General features: G+C 45.2%; 1 long non-coding RNA gene across 1 annotated transcript; it reads left to right on the top strand.

Annotated features, from left to right (window-relative positions):
• Positions 1 to 9,141: 9,141 nt before the first annotated feature.
• On the top strand, positions 9,142 to 10,909 carry LOC117821931. The gene is made up of 2 exons (XR_004633094.1): positions 9,142 to 9,777; positions 10,062 to 10,909. It is a non-coding gene; the product is annotated as an uncharacterized LOC117821931 (long non-coding RNA).
• Positions 10,910 to 11,601: the final 692 nt, after the last annotated feature.

The raw sequence follows: 11,601 nt of genomic DNA, 5'->3' as shown, positions 1-11,601 counted from the left end.
AAAAGATTCATGGACGAATGAAAGGTAGTAAAAAGAAGAAGCAGAGAGGGAGGAGAAAAAGAGAGAAGGGGGAGAGTTGGTCAGGAGAAAGAGAAAAATAAAAAGTAAGTAGAAGGAAGTAAAATCAGGAAGAGAAAAAGAGGAGAAGACATGCATGGACAAATGAAAGGGAATGAAAAATGAAAGGACCGAGAGAGGGGGGAGAGAAAGGAAGAGTGAGTATAAAGAGACGGAGGGAGGAGAGAAAGGAAGAGTGAGGATAGAGAGACAGAGGGAGGAAAAAACTGAGAGTTAGAGGGGTATTTAGTCAAAAAGAGAGAGATGAACAAAAGAACAAAATGAAAGAAAGGAAAACAAAAGGAACATGGGACAAATGATGGAAGAAATTACAGAAAGAGTGGAGGAAGGAGAAAATCACAGTGGAGGCGAAGACGTGAAAAGTTTGGATGAAAAAGAAAGAAAGAGAAATAGGAAGAAATAAGGAGGGGTGTGAAAAAAAGAAGGGGGAGGAGTTTACTCTCACTCTCTCCTGTCTCTCGTCCTTTTTCTCCCATAATCCTCCGTCGTTCCATTGTCCAGCCATCAGGAACATATCGTCCAAAATAAAAGAGAGGAGAGAATGAGCACGTGAAGATCAGCTTCTGACGTCGCTCACAGGACAGGTGTGCTCCCTCCAGGTGTTTCATCTCTGAGTATAAACAGGTGAGGACACGACGCAGGGAGAGCAGGTGAGAGGCAAACAGGGATCAGAGGAGACGCCCACCATCTCCAAGCTTTTATATCCACAGAGGAACCACTGACCCCCCCACAGCCCATCCCCTCTTAGCCCCACTGCACAGCCTTATTTAGTGAAGCGAGGCAGAAAATAGACCCTGAGTGCTGTGTGTGTATTTAGGTGTGTGTGTGTGTGTGTGTGTGTGTGTGTGTGTGTGTGTGTGTGTGTGTGTGTGTTCGGTGTGTGTGTGTGTGTGGGGGGGGTGTTAGTGATTCAGTCACTCCAATCTTGGTCTCTGCAGTTTGACTCGTCATGTCTGAGCTGGATTCATTCTCCTGTTAGCACCACATCCCTGTCCTGTTTGAGTCCACTGTACAGCCTGTAAGCCCACCATCACACACACACACACACAAACACGTGCACATACACACACATTAACAGACACAGTACTCTGAAGACGAAACCTGCAGCACTTTACATTCAGAATTTTAATGCAGAGGGGTTGTATTACCCCAAAGAAGTAAATGGAGCAGAGCACGCCAGCAGGAGCTGCTGCTGTTAGAGCGTACAACTTGTTAAAATAAAAGTCTTACAATCACTTTAAAAATAAAGCTCCAGTGACAAGCTTTTATTCAGCAATGAAAAAGTGGAGTTCACACCAAAGCTTCTTTACGTCGTATAAAAGCACAGGAGACCACCAGCAAGAGGACTGACGCTCTGTTAGTATTTAACTTCCTGTCTCGGGGTCGTGTCAGATGAGCTCCTGTAGCCACGCTTCAGAGACAGCCTTTGTTACATTTTTCACTCTAAACATTCATTGTGATTTGTGATACCATTTAACCCATAGACACATTCACGCTTTCACACCTCACCTACACACATCTTTGATTCACCAGCTTATCAGACGAGCATGTGTAAGGACTGTGGAGTTCCACAAGGAACAGTGCTTGGACCAATACTTTTCGCCTTATATATGTTTCCTCTAGGTAGCATCATGAGGAAACACATTGCATATATCAGTTTCAGAAGCTTGTCTTATAAAGGCCTGGATGACTAGAAATGGTTTACTACTAAACCTGGAAAAAAATTAAGTTATTAAGGGCCCCAAACACCTCAGACTTTTTCTAATAATATAACTGCCTTAGACAGAGTCAGTCTGGCATCCAGCACCTCTGCTAGGAATATTGCAGTCCTATTTGATCAGGATTTGTCCTTCAACTCCCACATTCAGCAAATTTCAAGGCCAGTCTCTTTTCACAATATTACAAAAATTAGACACATCCTGTCTCAGAGCGATGCAAGCACCTTTGTATCTTAAAGAGTTCATAGTGCTCTATTATCCCTCTAGAACACTATGCTCCCAACATGCAGTCCTGCGCATTGTACATAGATTCTTTAAAGTAGTATGGGAGGTAGAACCTTCAGTTATCAGGCAGCTCTCCTTTGGAATCATCTACCAGTCAGTGATGGGAGGCAGACACCCTCTCTGCTTTTAAGAGTAGGCTTAAAACTTTTTTTATGATAAAGCTTATAGTTAAGGCTGGCTCGGGCTTAGATCAGCTCTTAGTAATGCTGCCATAGACTTGGACTTTCCATCACTTACTTTAACTCTTCCTGTCCCATTAAAGTTACTAACCATAGACCTTTCTGGAGTCCCTGAGCTCCCTTGTCTCGTAGGTTCCTCTGGATCTCTGCCATAGACGGCCTGCTGCTATGGACGTGCCAGACTCCAGCTGCCGCAACTACTACTATCTGTCTCACCACAATCATCTTTCTCTCTCTTCATCTCCCGTTATCCCTCTCTCCAACTCAGTCTCAGCAGATGTGTGTCTAACATGAGTCTGGCTCTGCTCAAGGTTTCTGCCTGTTAAAGGAAGTTTGTCCTTGCCACTGTAACTTGCTAAATGCTGCAACGTGCTCTGCTCATGGTGGGTATTTGTTAATAATAGAATGTAGAGTGTGGTCTAGACCTGCACTGAATGGTATGTGTGTGTGTGTGTGTGTGTGTGTGTGTGTGTGTGTGTGTGTGTGTGTGTGTGTGTGTGTGTGTGTGTGTGTGTGTGTGTGTGAGAGAACACGCGCATGTGTGTTAGTTTGTGTGTGTCAGTTTGTGAGCAGGGGACAGAGTTGAGTGGAGGAGCACGTCCTCGTCCTGAGAGACGAGCAGAATATTAGCTGAATGATAGAACGAGCAGACTGAGGCTATCATAAAGGGGGGGGGGGCATTATAACTCGGGCTGGTGATGAGAAAAGGCTGCAGGTCTGGAGGGGAGAATTTGAGCAGATACAGAGTGATAGAGCCGCTCAGAGCTCAGAGCCACACTGTGAGGGCTGAAACAGCGAGATAATTTAAAGTGACTTTATTCTACCAACACACTCTCTATCTCTCACTCACTCTCACTCACTTACTCATTCTCTCTCTCTCTCCCTCTCTCTCTCCCTCTCTCTCTCTCTCTCTCTCTCTCTCTCTCTCTCTCTCTCTCTCTCTCTCTGCAATAATAATAATAATAATAATACAAATAATAATAATAATAATACAAATAATAATAATAATAATTTCATTTATCTTTTACAGATGACTTTAGATTATTTACAGAAATATGAAATAGAAATAGAAAGATGTTCAGCTCTGTGATGTGTGTATGTTCAGCTCTGTGGTGTGTGTGTACAGCTCTAATTAGATGATGGTGCAGGCATGTTCACTGGGGTTTGGAGCTGTTGGACGCTCTCTTCCGCTCACAGCAGCTGATATAGCGTGCTGTAGTGTTTGCACATTGTGGTACCTCACCCAGCAGGTACATCAGTTTGTGTTGGTTGTCAAGTGAATGACATTTTTTGTATGTGTTTGTGATCAGTGGGAAGAATGTGTCTCTGATGTCCTGGTATAGAGGACAGGTGGTTAAAAAGTGGAGCTCTGTCTCCACTTTATGCTAGGTTCAGTGGCTACAGACTCTGTCTTCTTTGGGGAGCCAGGTCTGTCGGTGGCGTCCTCTCTCAATGGTGAGGTTGTGTTTACTGAGTCTGTACATGGTCAAAGATTTCCTCAGCTTTAGATCCGTCACAGTGCACAGATATTCTGCCACAGTGTAATCTGTCTGTAGGGCTCGGTAACATTCTAATTTGCTTTGTTTTTCGGTTGATTTTGTCCAGTGTGTTAAATAGTTTTCTTTTTGTTTTTGAATCATTTGGTTGATTTTGATTGGGTTTCTGTCTGAGGGCCCTGCTTGGGAGTACAGTCCCAGAACCAGGTGTCTGAGGGGGCAGCTCTCTGAAAACTCTCTGGAAGTCAGGGCTTTGTAATCATAGACTGTAAATAAAATGGACAGCAGTGCTCCTTCTCTTCTGGTTGTACGGTTCTGAAGCCAAAATCCCTCTCCTGGGCGCTGCCATTGTGCAGCCAGAGCCTGTGAAGCCACTGTAATAAGCTCCGCCCTACAGCGTAACGTCGCAAGCATAGACTGTAAAAAATATGGACGTAGTATCCGTGACGTCACCCATCTGTTCCTGAGAGCTGTTTTGAAGCAAATCGACGGCGGCAGCCATATTGGTAATGCGGAACTCAACTAGGCAGAGTGTGACGTAGTGTGAGTCTCTTAGCCAATGGCTGTGTGTTCCCAACCGGGAGTCACGTCAGTCATGTCCTTATTTGGGCAAAACTCATAATCTTAATATCTTCTTAACCGTCACGTTAGAAAAAAATTCACCCCCCGTACAGTGTATGCCATTAGAGAGATTAGCTTTGTAGGGCCAAGCCGTTTTTTGAACCAGGCTGTAAACATGTTTATTAATGCTGCAAAGATCGTCTTTTTCCCATTCATATCTATGTGGTTTCTGGTGTTTCTGCAGCCAGCCTCTAGCGGATTTTCGATGTATTGCAGTTTATATCACTTCCGCATTGGCTTCATCGTTTGAGACCGGAGTTTGCCGCTTGGTCGCAAGACGCTGTGTGTCCTTTGAAGTTTCACTCCACGGCAGCTGTGAATCAAAGGAAACCCAGAAGTAAAACCCCGTTTTTTAAACTCTAATAACTAACGAAAAAGGAACTTTTCAGAAAAAAAAGGACTTGGACACAAAACAGTCAAATACTAACCACATATCACCACAGCATATGGATGTGAGAAACGTTCGTACGACGGGTATTTATTTTTTAAAGTTTGACTGCTCCCCCCCCCTCTCTCTCTCTCTCTCTCTCTCTCTCTCTCTCTCTCTCAGCAGCAGTGCTGTAAGGAGTGCTGTAAGGAAGCTCCGCCCTCATCATGTCTGTGTATCTTCATATTGATCCTGTAAAAGTAAAGACAGAGGTAAGAACAGAAAAGATCCTTCTCTGTTCACTTTGATTTATGGCCAGGAGAAACACTCTCATACTCCACTCTACCACAGTGTACACACACACACACACACACACACACACACACACACACACACACACACACACACACACACACACACACACGCACACACACACACACACGCACACACACACACACACACACATTCTATTCCATTCCATTCTACTCTTCTTTGATCTGTTCCATTCCATTCTATTCTCCTTTGGCCTGTTCCGCTCCATTCCATTCTGTTCCAAAGAGGCCACGCCCCTAATCCTCCCTCCCTTTAATCCTTAGTCTAATGTAAACAGATAAATTGTATAAATTCAGCCCTTAAAGTTGTGATGAATAGAGAAATTAGTTTTCTGGACCAAAACTATTTTTGTACCAGGCTGTAAACATTTTTATTTCTGCTGTAACATTTTAACATGGGGCTCTATGGGGACTGACTCACTGCTGGGGACACAGTCTGGTGGACACTGGAGGAACTGCATGTTTTTGGTGTTGTTGCCTGTTGAAACTTTATGTTTTTGTTTTATTCTGCTCCATCAAACTCTAACCAGGATCAGACGACACCTCATGCTTCAGACGTCCTGTAACAGGTGGGCTCTTACAGTCACAGAGCTCTGTATTATCTGTTATAAATAATTGAGTCTAATTCAGCTCTCTCCTGGGGAGGCCTAGTTGTATGTCCAGCTTTTAGAGCTCTTATCATGAGTTTAATAAACTGCAAAATAACTGCACGGAGCAGTTAGGGGTGTCACATGGTCTCAGAGGTGACACACGGATCAGAGCCTCTGAACGGAGAGCAACATGTGTAAAAAAAAAAAGATGCATTAATGGAGCTCTAACGCTCACTCAGGGCTATGTCCTACACCTCCACCCAACACCTCCACCTCCAGAGTCTGGACTCCACGGAGTGGGGAGCGAGGATGGGGGGGTCAACATGACCTCATCTCTGTGAATATTTGTTCTTTACATCTTCTCTCCTGGATGAAAAACAAAGTCACAGAGTGTCTGAAGAGTCAGGACTGTGTTTCATTTTGCGTTCACCTACTGTTCATGTAAAATCTGCTGAGGTAAACACATTCACAGGCAACACATGAGATTGCTTCCATCAGCTAAGGCTTGCAACAGAAAATTAACCATATGAACATAAAACTTGTCAGCCCTTCAGATCGATTGTGAAGAGTTTGGTTTCAGTGTCCTCTCAGCGAGCCCTTGGTGAGCAGCAGGAGCAGTGAGGTGTCCCTCCTGCAGTAAGGACTGAACTCTGCAGAGGATTAAAGACTTTCACAGATCATAGATCAGAGTCGCTGCTCCGGCTGCAGAGGAGACTGTGCTGAGCCCGAGGAACGCTCCGGAACATTTCAGGCACTAAACTCAGAATCAGCAGCATTCAGCAGCATCCTGCAGTCTGAAGGAAGGAGATATATGGATGCAATAAACGCTGCAGAGCTAGAGAGTAGCACGCTACAGGAGCTCCTCCCAGAGGTTAGAGGTCATCAGACGGGACGAGCAATAGCTACATCCAAAGTTCCAAGGTCACCATAGAGGACACACAGGAGCTGCATCCTAAGGTCAGAAGTCACCATACAGGACACACAGGAGCTGCATCCTAAGGTCAGAGGTCACCATACAGGACACACAGGAGCTACATCCTAAGGTCAGATGTCACCATACAAGACACACAGGAGCTACATCCTAAGGTCAGAGGTCGCCATACAGGACACACAGGAGCTAGGTCAGGATCACCATACAGGACACACAGGAGCTACATCCTAAGGTCAGAGGTCACCATACAGGACACACAGAAGCTACAGCAAGAGGTCAGAGGTCACCATACAGGACAAACAGGAGCTGCATCCTAAGGTCAGAGGTCACCATACAGGACACACAGGAGCTACATCCTAAGGTCAGAGGTCACCATACAGGACACACAGGAGCTAGGTCATGATCACCATACAGGACACACAGGAGCTACATCCTAAGGTCAAAGGTCACCATACAGGACCCACAGGAGCTACATCCAGAGGACAGAGGTGACCATACAGGACACACAGGAGCTAGGTCAGAGATCACCATACAGGACACAGGAGCTAGGTCAGAGGTCACCATACAGGACAAACAGGAGCTACATCCAAACGTCAGAGGTCAGCATACAGGACACACAGGACCTACATCCTAAGGTCAGAGGTCACCATACAGGGAACACAGGACCTACATCCTAAGGTCAGAGGTCACCATACAGGACACACAGGAGCTAGGTCAGAGGTCACCATACAGGACACACAGGAGCTAGGTCAGAGGTCACCATACAGGACAAACAGGAGCTACATCCAAACGTCAGATGTCACCATACAGGACACACAGGACCTACATCCTAAGGTCAGAGGTCACCATACAGGGAACACAGGAGCTACATCCAGAGGTCAGAGGTCACCAGACAGAGAAGGGCAACATCCAGATGTCAGAGGTCACCATACAGGGAAGGGCTACATTCAGAGGTCAACATACAGGGCATGCAGGAGCTGCCGTCATCAGCCTCTGCACAAAGCACGTGAAGAGGAATCATAAAGGCTGAAGATGGAGGATAAAAAGTGATGATTGAAAAGTAGGAAACAGATCAATCTACCTTCTGTCAGTGTTGATTTCATCGAGCTGTTTTAAGCCATGCTGATATACAACCATTAACCTGTAATTAGACTCTGCTGATCCCACAGGGTCTGAGAAAGATTGATATAGATGTGTAAAAACCAGACACTCTGCTTAATGCTTATAAGTTGTATCACAACTTTCACCCTGATTCTCCCCTCAGACAAGGATCTGTCTGTCAACCTTCAGCCCAGACCAATGGACCATGAGGACAGTGTGACATGACCACTGTATCTGTATAAGTACAAACACACACACACACACAAAGAGATGCATGTTTTGACAGCTGTATGGTTTAAGGTCAGTGTGTTGTGTTATGATGAGAATGTTTTCATGAGCAGAAGTAGCTCAATCGCAGCGCTCTGACAGTTCAACACTTCGTTAGCTAAAACACAGACACACACTTGACACACACTGACACACGCTGACACACACAGGCACACTGACACACAGACACACATACACATTGACACATTGACATGCACATCACATGATGCCCTTCATCCTAGTCTCCTTCTCTCCTCTGTCCTACCTGAAGAGACAGCAGCTCCTCTTTATGAATCAAATTAAAAAAAAAACACTTTTTCTCCAACACACACACACACACACACACACACACACACACACACACACACACACACACACACACACACAGAGAGAGACAAACAAATTAATCCAACACATCCAACAACTCCAACAAAGATTGGATTACAGATCCAATAACTCCAAAATCTCCTACACATATAACATCTCCAACACCTCTAACACATCCAACTCCGAAACATCCCGAAAATCCAACACAGCCAACACCTCCTACAATTCCAAAAACTTCAAAACATTCAAAAACTTTAACACATCCAACACATCCAACAACTCCAACACATCCAACAATTCCTGCACCTCCAACAACTTCAACAACTTCAACAACTCCTGCAACTCAAACATATCCAATACATCCAACCCCTCCAACAACTCGAAAAACTCCAACACATCCAACAACTCCAACACATGCAACAACTCCTGCACCTCCAACACACCCAACAACTTCAACACCACCAACAATTCCAACACATTCAACAACTCCTGCACCTCCAACATATCCAACACATCCAACACCTCCAACAACTCCAAAAACTCCAACATATCCAACAACTCCTGCACCTCCAACGCATCCAACACCTCCAACAACTTCAACTACTCCAACACCTCCAACAACTCCTGCACCTCCAACAACTTCAACTACTCCAACACATCCAACAACTCCAACACATTCAACAACTCCTGCACCTCCAACACATCCAACAACTTCAACATCTCCACTCTCTTTCCTCTTGCGTTAAACTGTCATACAGTGTGTTTCTGTTCATACACCCCACCCTGTGTGTTAACTTATTCACACGCACATCCATCTTTCGTTCAGTTTCTGTCTCCCCTCTGCTCTGTATGACGCACTCCTCCCTCTCTCATCCTTTTATTCCTCTGGCCTGTTCCTCTCTCCCTTCAGTTAAATAATTTTTCCTCTCTCTCTCTCTCTCACTCTCTGCGTCTCCTCTCCTTGACCTTGAAGTGGTTTCCTCCTCATTCCTGCGGTCAGCATTTTACTCTCCTGTGCTCCTTGGTGTCTTTTTGTGAGGAGGTTGAAGTGCAAATCCCACAATTCTTCACTCCAGGGTTGGGGGTTGCAGAGGCAGACTTCATCATGATGGAACCGTCCTTCAGGAATTACTTCCTCCTGCTCCAGAACCTGAGTCAGCAGCGGATCACCTTTGCAGAGAGACAGGTGTTAATGGACTCTGTTCATTTCAGACCCACACACTCACACAATCACACACACACTCACACAAACAAACACCCACTCACACCCACACACTGAGCACCACTCTACTAAGTGTACAGTAGAGGCTCTGATCAATCACAGTGACCACCTGGACACTCCTGCAGGACAAAGAGCAGCAGCACATCCATCAGAGAGAAGTGGATCAGACTGAACCATTAGAGAACGGATCCTTTATCAAACAGTTCACTCTCTGCTGTAGCACCAACAAGGACACCTGACCTGGACATGTTTTCCCCTTATAGGTGAGTCTGAAGCAGCAGCCACTATCTTAATCACCTCTCCTCTAAATGTTCATAAAACACATCAGGTTAATCAGAAACAGAGCAGACAGCAGTTTAATGTTCTCGTTCGACCATTCTTTTTAAAACACCTCATTAGTGTTACAGCATTTCTGCTGTTGATGCTTCTCAGAGTTAGAGTTCTCAGGAAGAAGAACATCAGTCTGTTTGTAGTAGGGGGCCTCATCAGATCATAAGTTCCTTCAGTCAGGTCGACCATCTCAGTAACCCTTGGCCACTTTTTGCAGGTCCACCCTTTTTTTGAACATCCTCTTGTGTGGCAAACGTTAACCAGCAGCAGGACGAGGTGCTGCTTGTAGGGGGCACTGTCATCGTCTGTCTCGATCTCTATGTCGGTGTTTCTGTGACTGAGGTGGCAGGGTTTACATCATGTGACCGGTGTGATCTCTGTGCAGTAATGAAACTGCTTCATCCTCTTCTCTGCTCCCAGCATGCTCGTCCCCTCTCAGTCAAGATTCAAGGATTCAAGTTTTTTTATTGTCATACTAATACAAGCTGTTGCATGATATGGAACGAAATTTCAATCCTCTGTGCGACCTTCACCACCCTCTGCAGAGTCTTCTTCTCTGCAGCAGAGCAGCTGCCATGCCATGCAGGAGCACAGGACGCTCTCCACCACACATCTGTAGAAGGAGTTCAGAGCTGAGCTCCCAAGTCCTTTGTGCCTCAGCTTCCTAAGAAAGTAGAGGCGCTGGTGGGCCTTCTTTACCAGTCACTAATATTATGAATACGTCTGATCACACGCAGCATTGGATATCTTTTAAACATTACACAGAGACTTTCAGGGCAAAGTCTGAACATTGGTGCTTTTTGTTGTCATTGTTAACAGAGGCAGAAAGTAACAGCAGCACCTGTATCAGGTCCTCTCTCCTCCCATTCCATCCTTTAACTCTGTCTCACACTGTTGTGTTTGTGTTTGCTCTCTGTCTGTTTTCTTCACTTTGTTAGATGTCTCTTTCTCTCAGCTCCTAGTGTGTTTTATCATCCCTCTCTAGTTTCTGTTTTCCTCTGCTCACATGTTAACCACCAATCAAAAGTTTGTTCTCTGCTGATAAACTGAGATTAAAAATATTCTCAATGTTGTTTACTGGTCATGTCAGAAATGTTGTTTTCAGGTTGTCCACATGCAGAGATGAAATCATGAACCCAAGCTGTGCTGTGGCTCCTTTCAGTGGATTGATCTGAAAAGACGTGTGATCAGGTTTTCGCTGCTGTCACCTTTGCTCTCCAGGATAAATAACTGTTGTTATGAGTTTTGAATCAAGTATATGTAACACAGCCAAATGTTTAGTGAGACAGCCAGTTATTAACAGAACATAACACAGAACCCAGTGTGCACACCAGTCACTGTAAGAACTTTTGAGTCACAGTTAGCATTCGAGCAACACATTCCGGCCCCCTGTGCCCCCCTCAGAGTGTGATGTTGTGTGCAGTGTATGACAACATTATTCTGAGCAGCTGCATAAGTCTAACTCTGCAGTGTATGATTCTGTGTATCAAACAGAATGTGTGTGTGATCTGTTAGCAGACGATCACTGAGCGCTCTGTTTAAATATCAGGGTCTGTGTGTGTCTCGTTGCTCATCCCTCTGTGTCCCTGAAGAGGTCAAACCCATTAAGACTTCATTCATTAACCTGAAAGTGCTGCTGCTGGCAGGAGGGGCCCTCAGAGCGAGGGGGCGGGGCATGGAGGCGGAGGTCATCCACAGAGAGAGCATGAGGGATGCTCAATCCATCCATCTATAAGAAATAAAGTGAGGAGACACAG

This window comes from Notolabrus celidotus, chromosome 11 (assembly GCF_009762535.1).
Source record: "Notolabrus celidotus isolate fNotCel1 chromosome 11, fNotCel1.pri, whole genome shotgun sequence".
NCBI classification, from domain to species: Eukaryota; Metazoa; Chordata; class Actinopteri; order Labriformes; family Labridae; genus Notolabrus; species Notolabrus celidotus.
The sequence above is the reverse complement of the archived record's forward strand: the minus strand, read 5'-3'. Positions and strand labels throughout refer to the sequence as shown.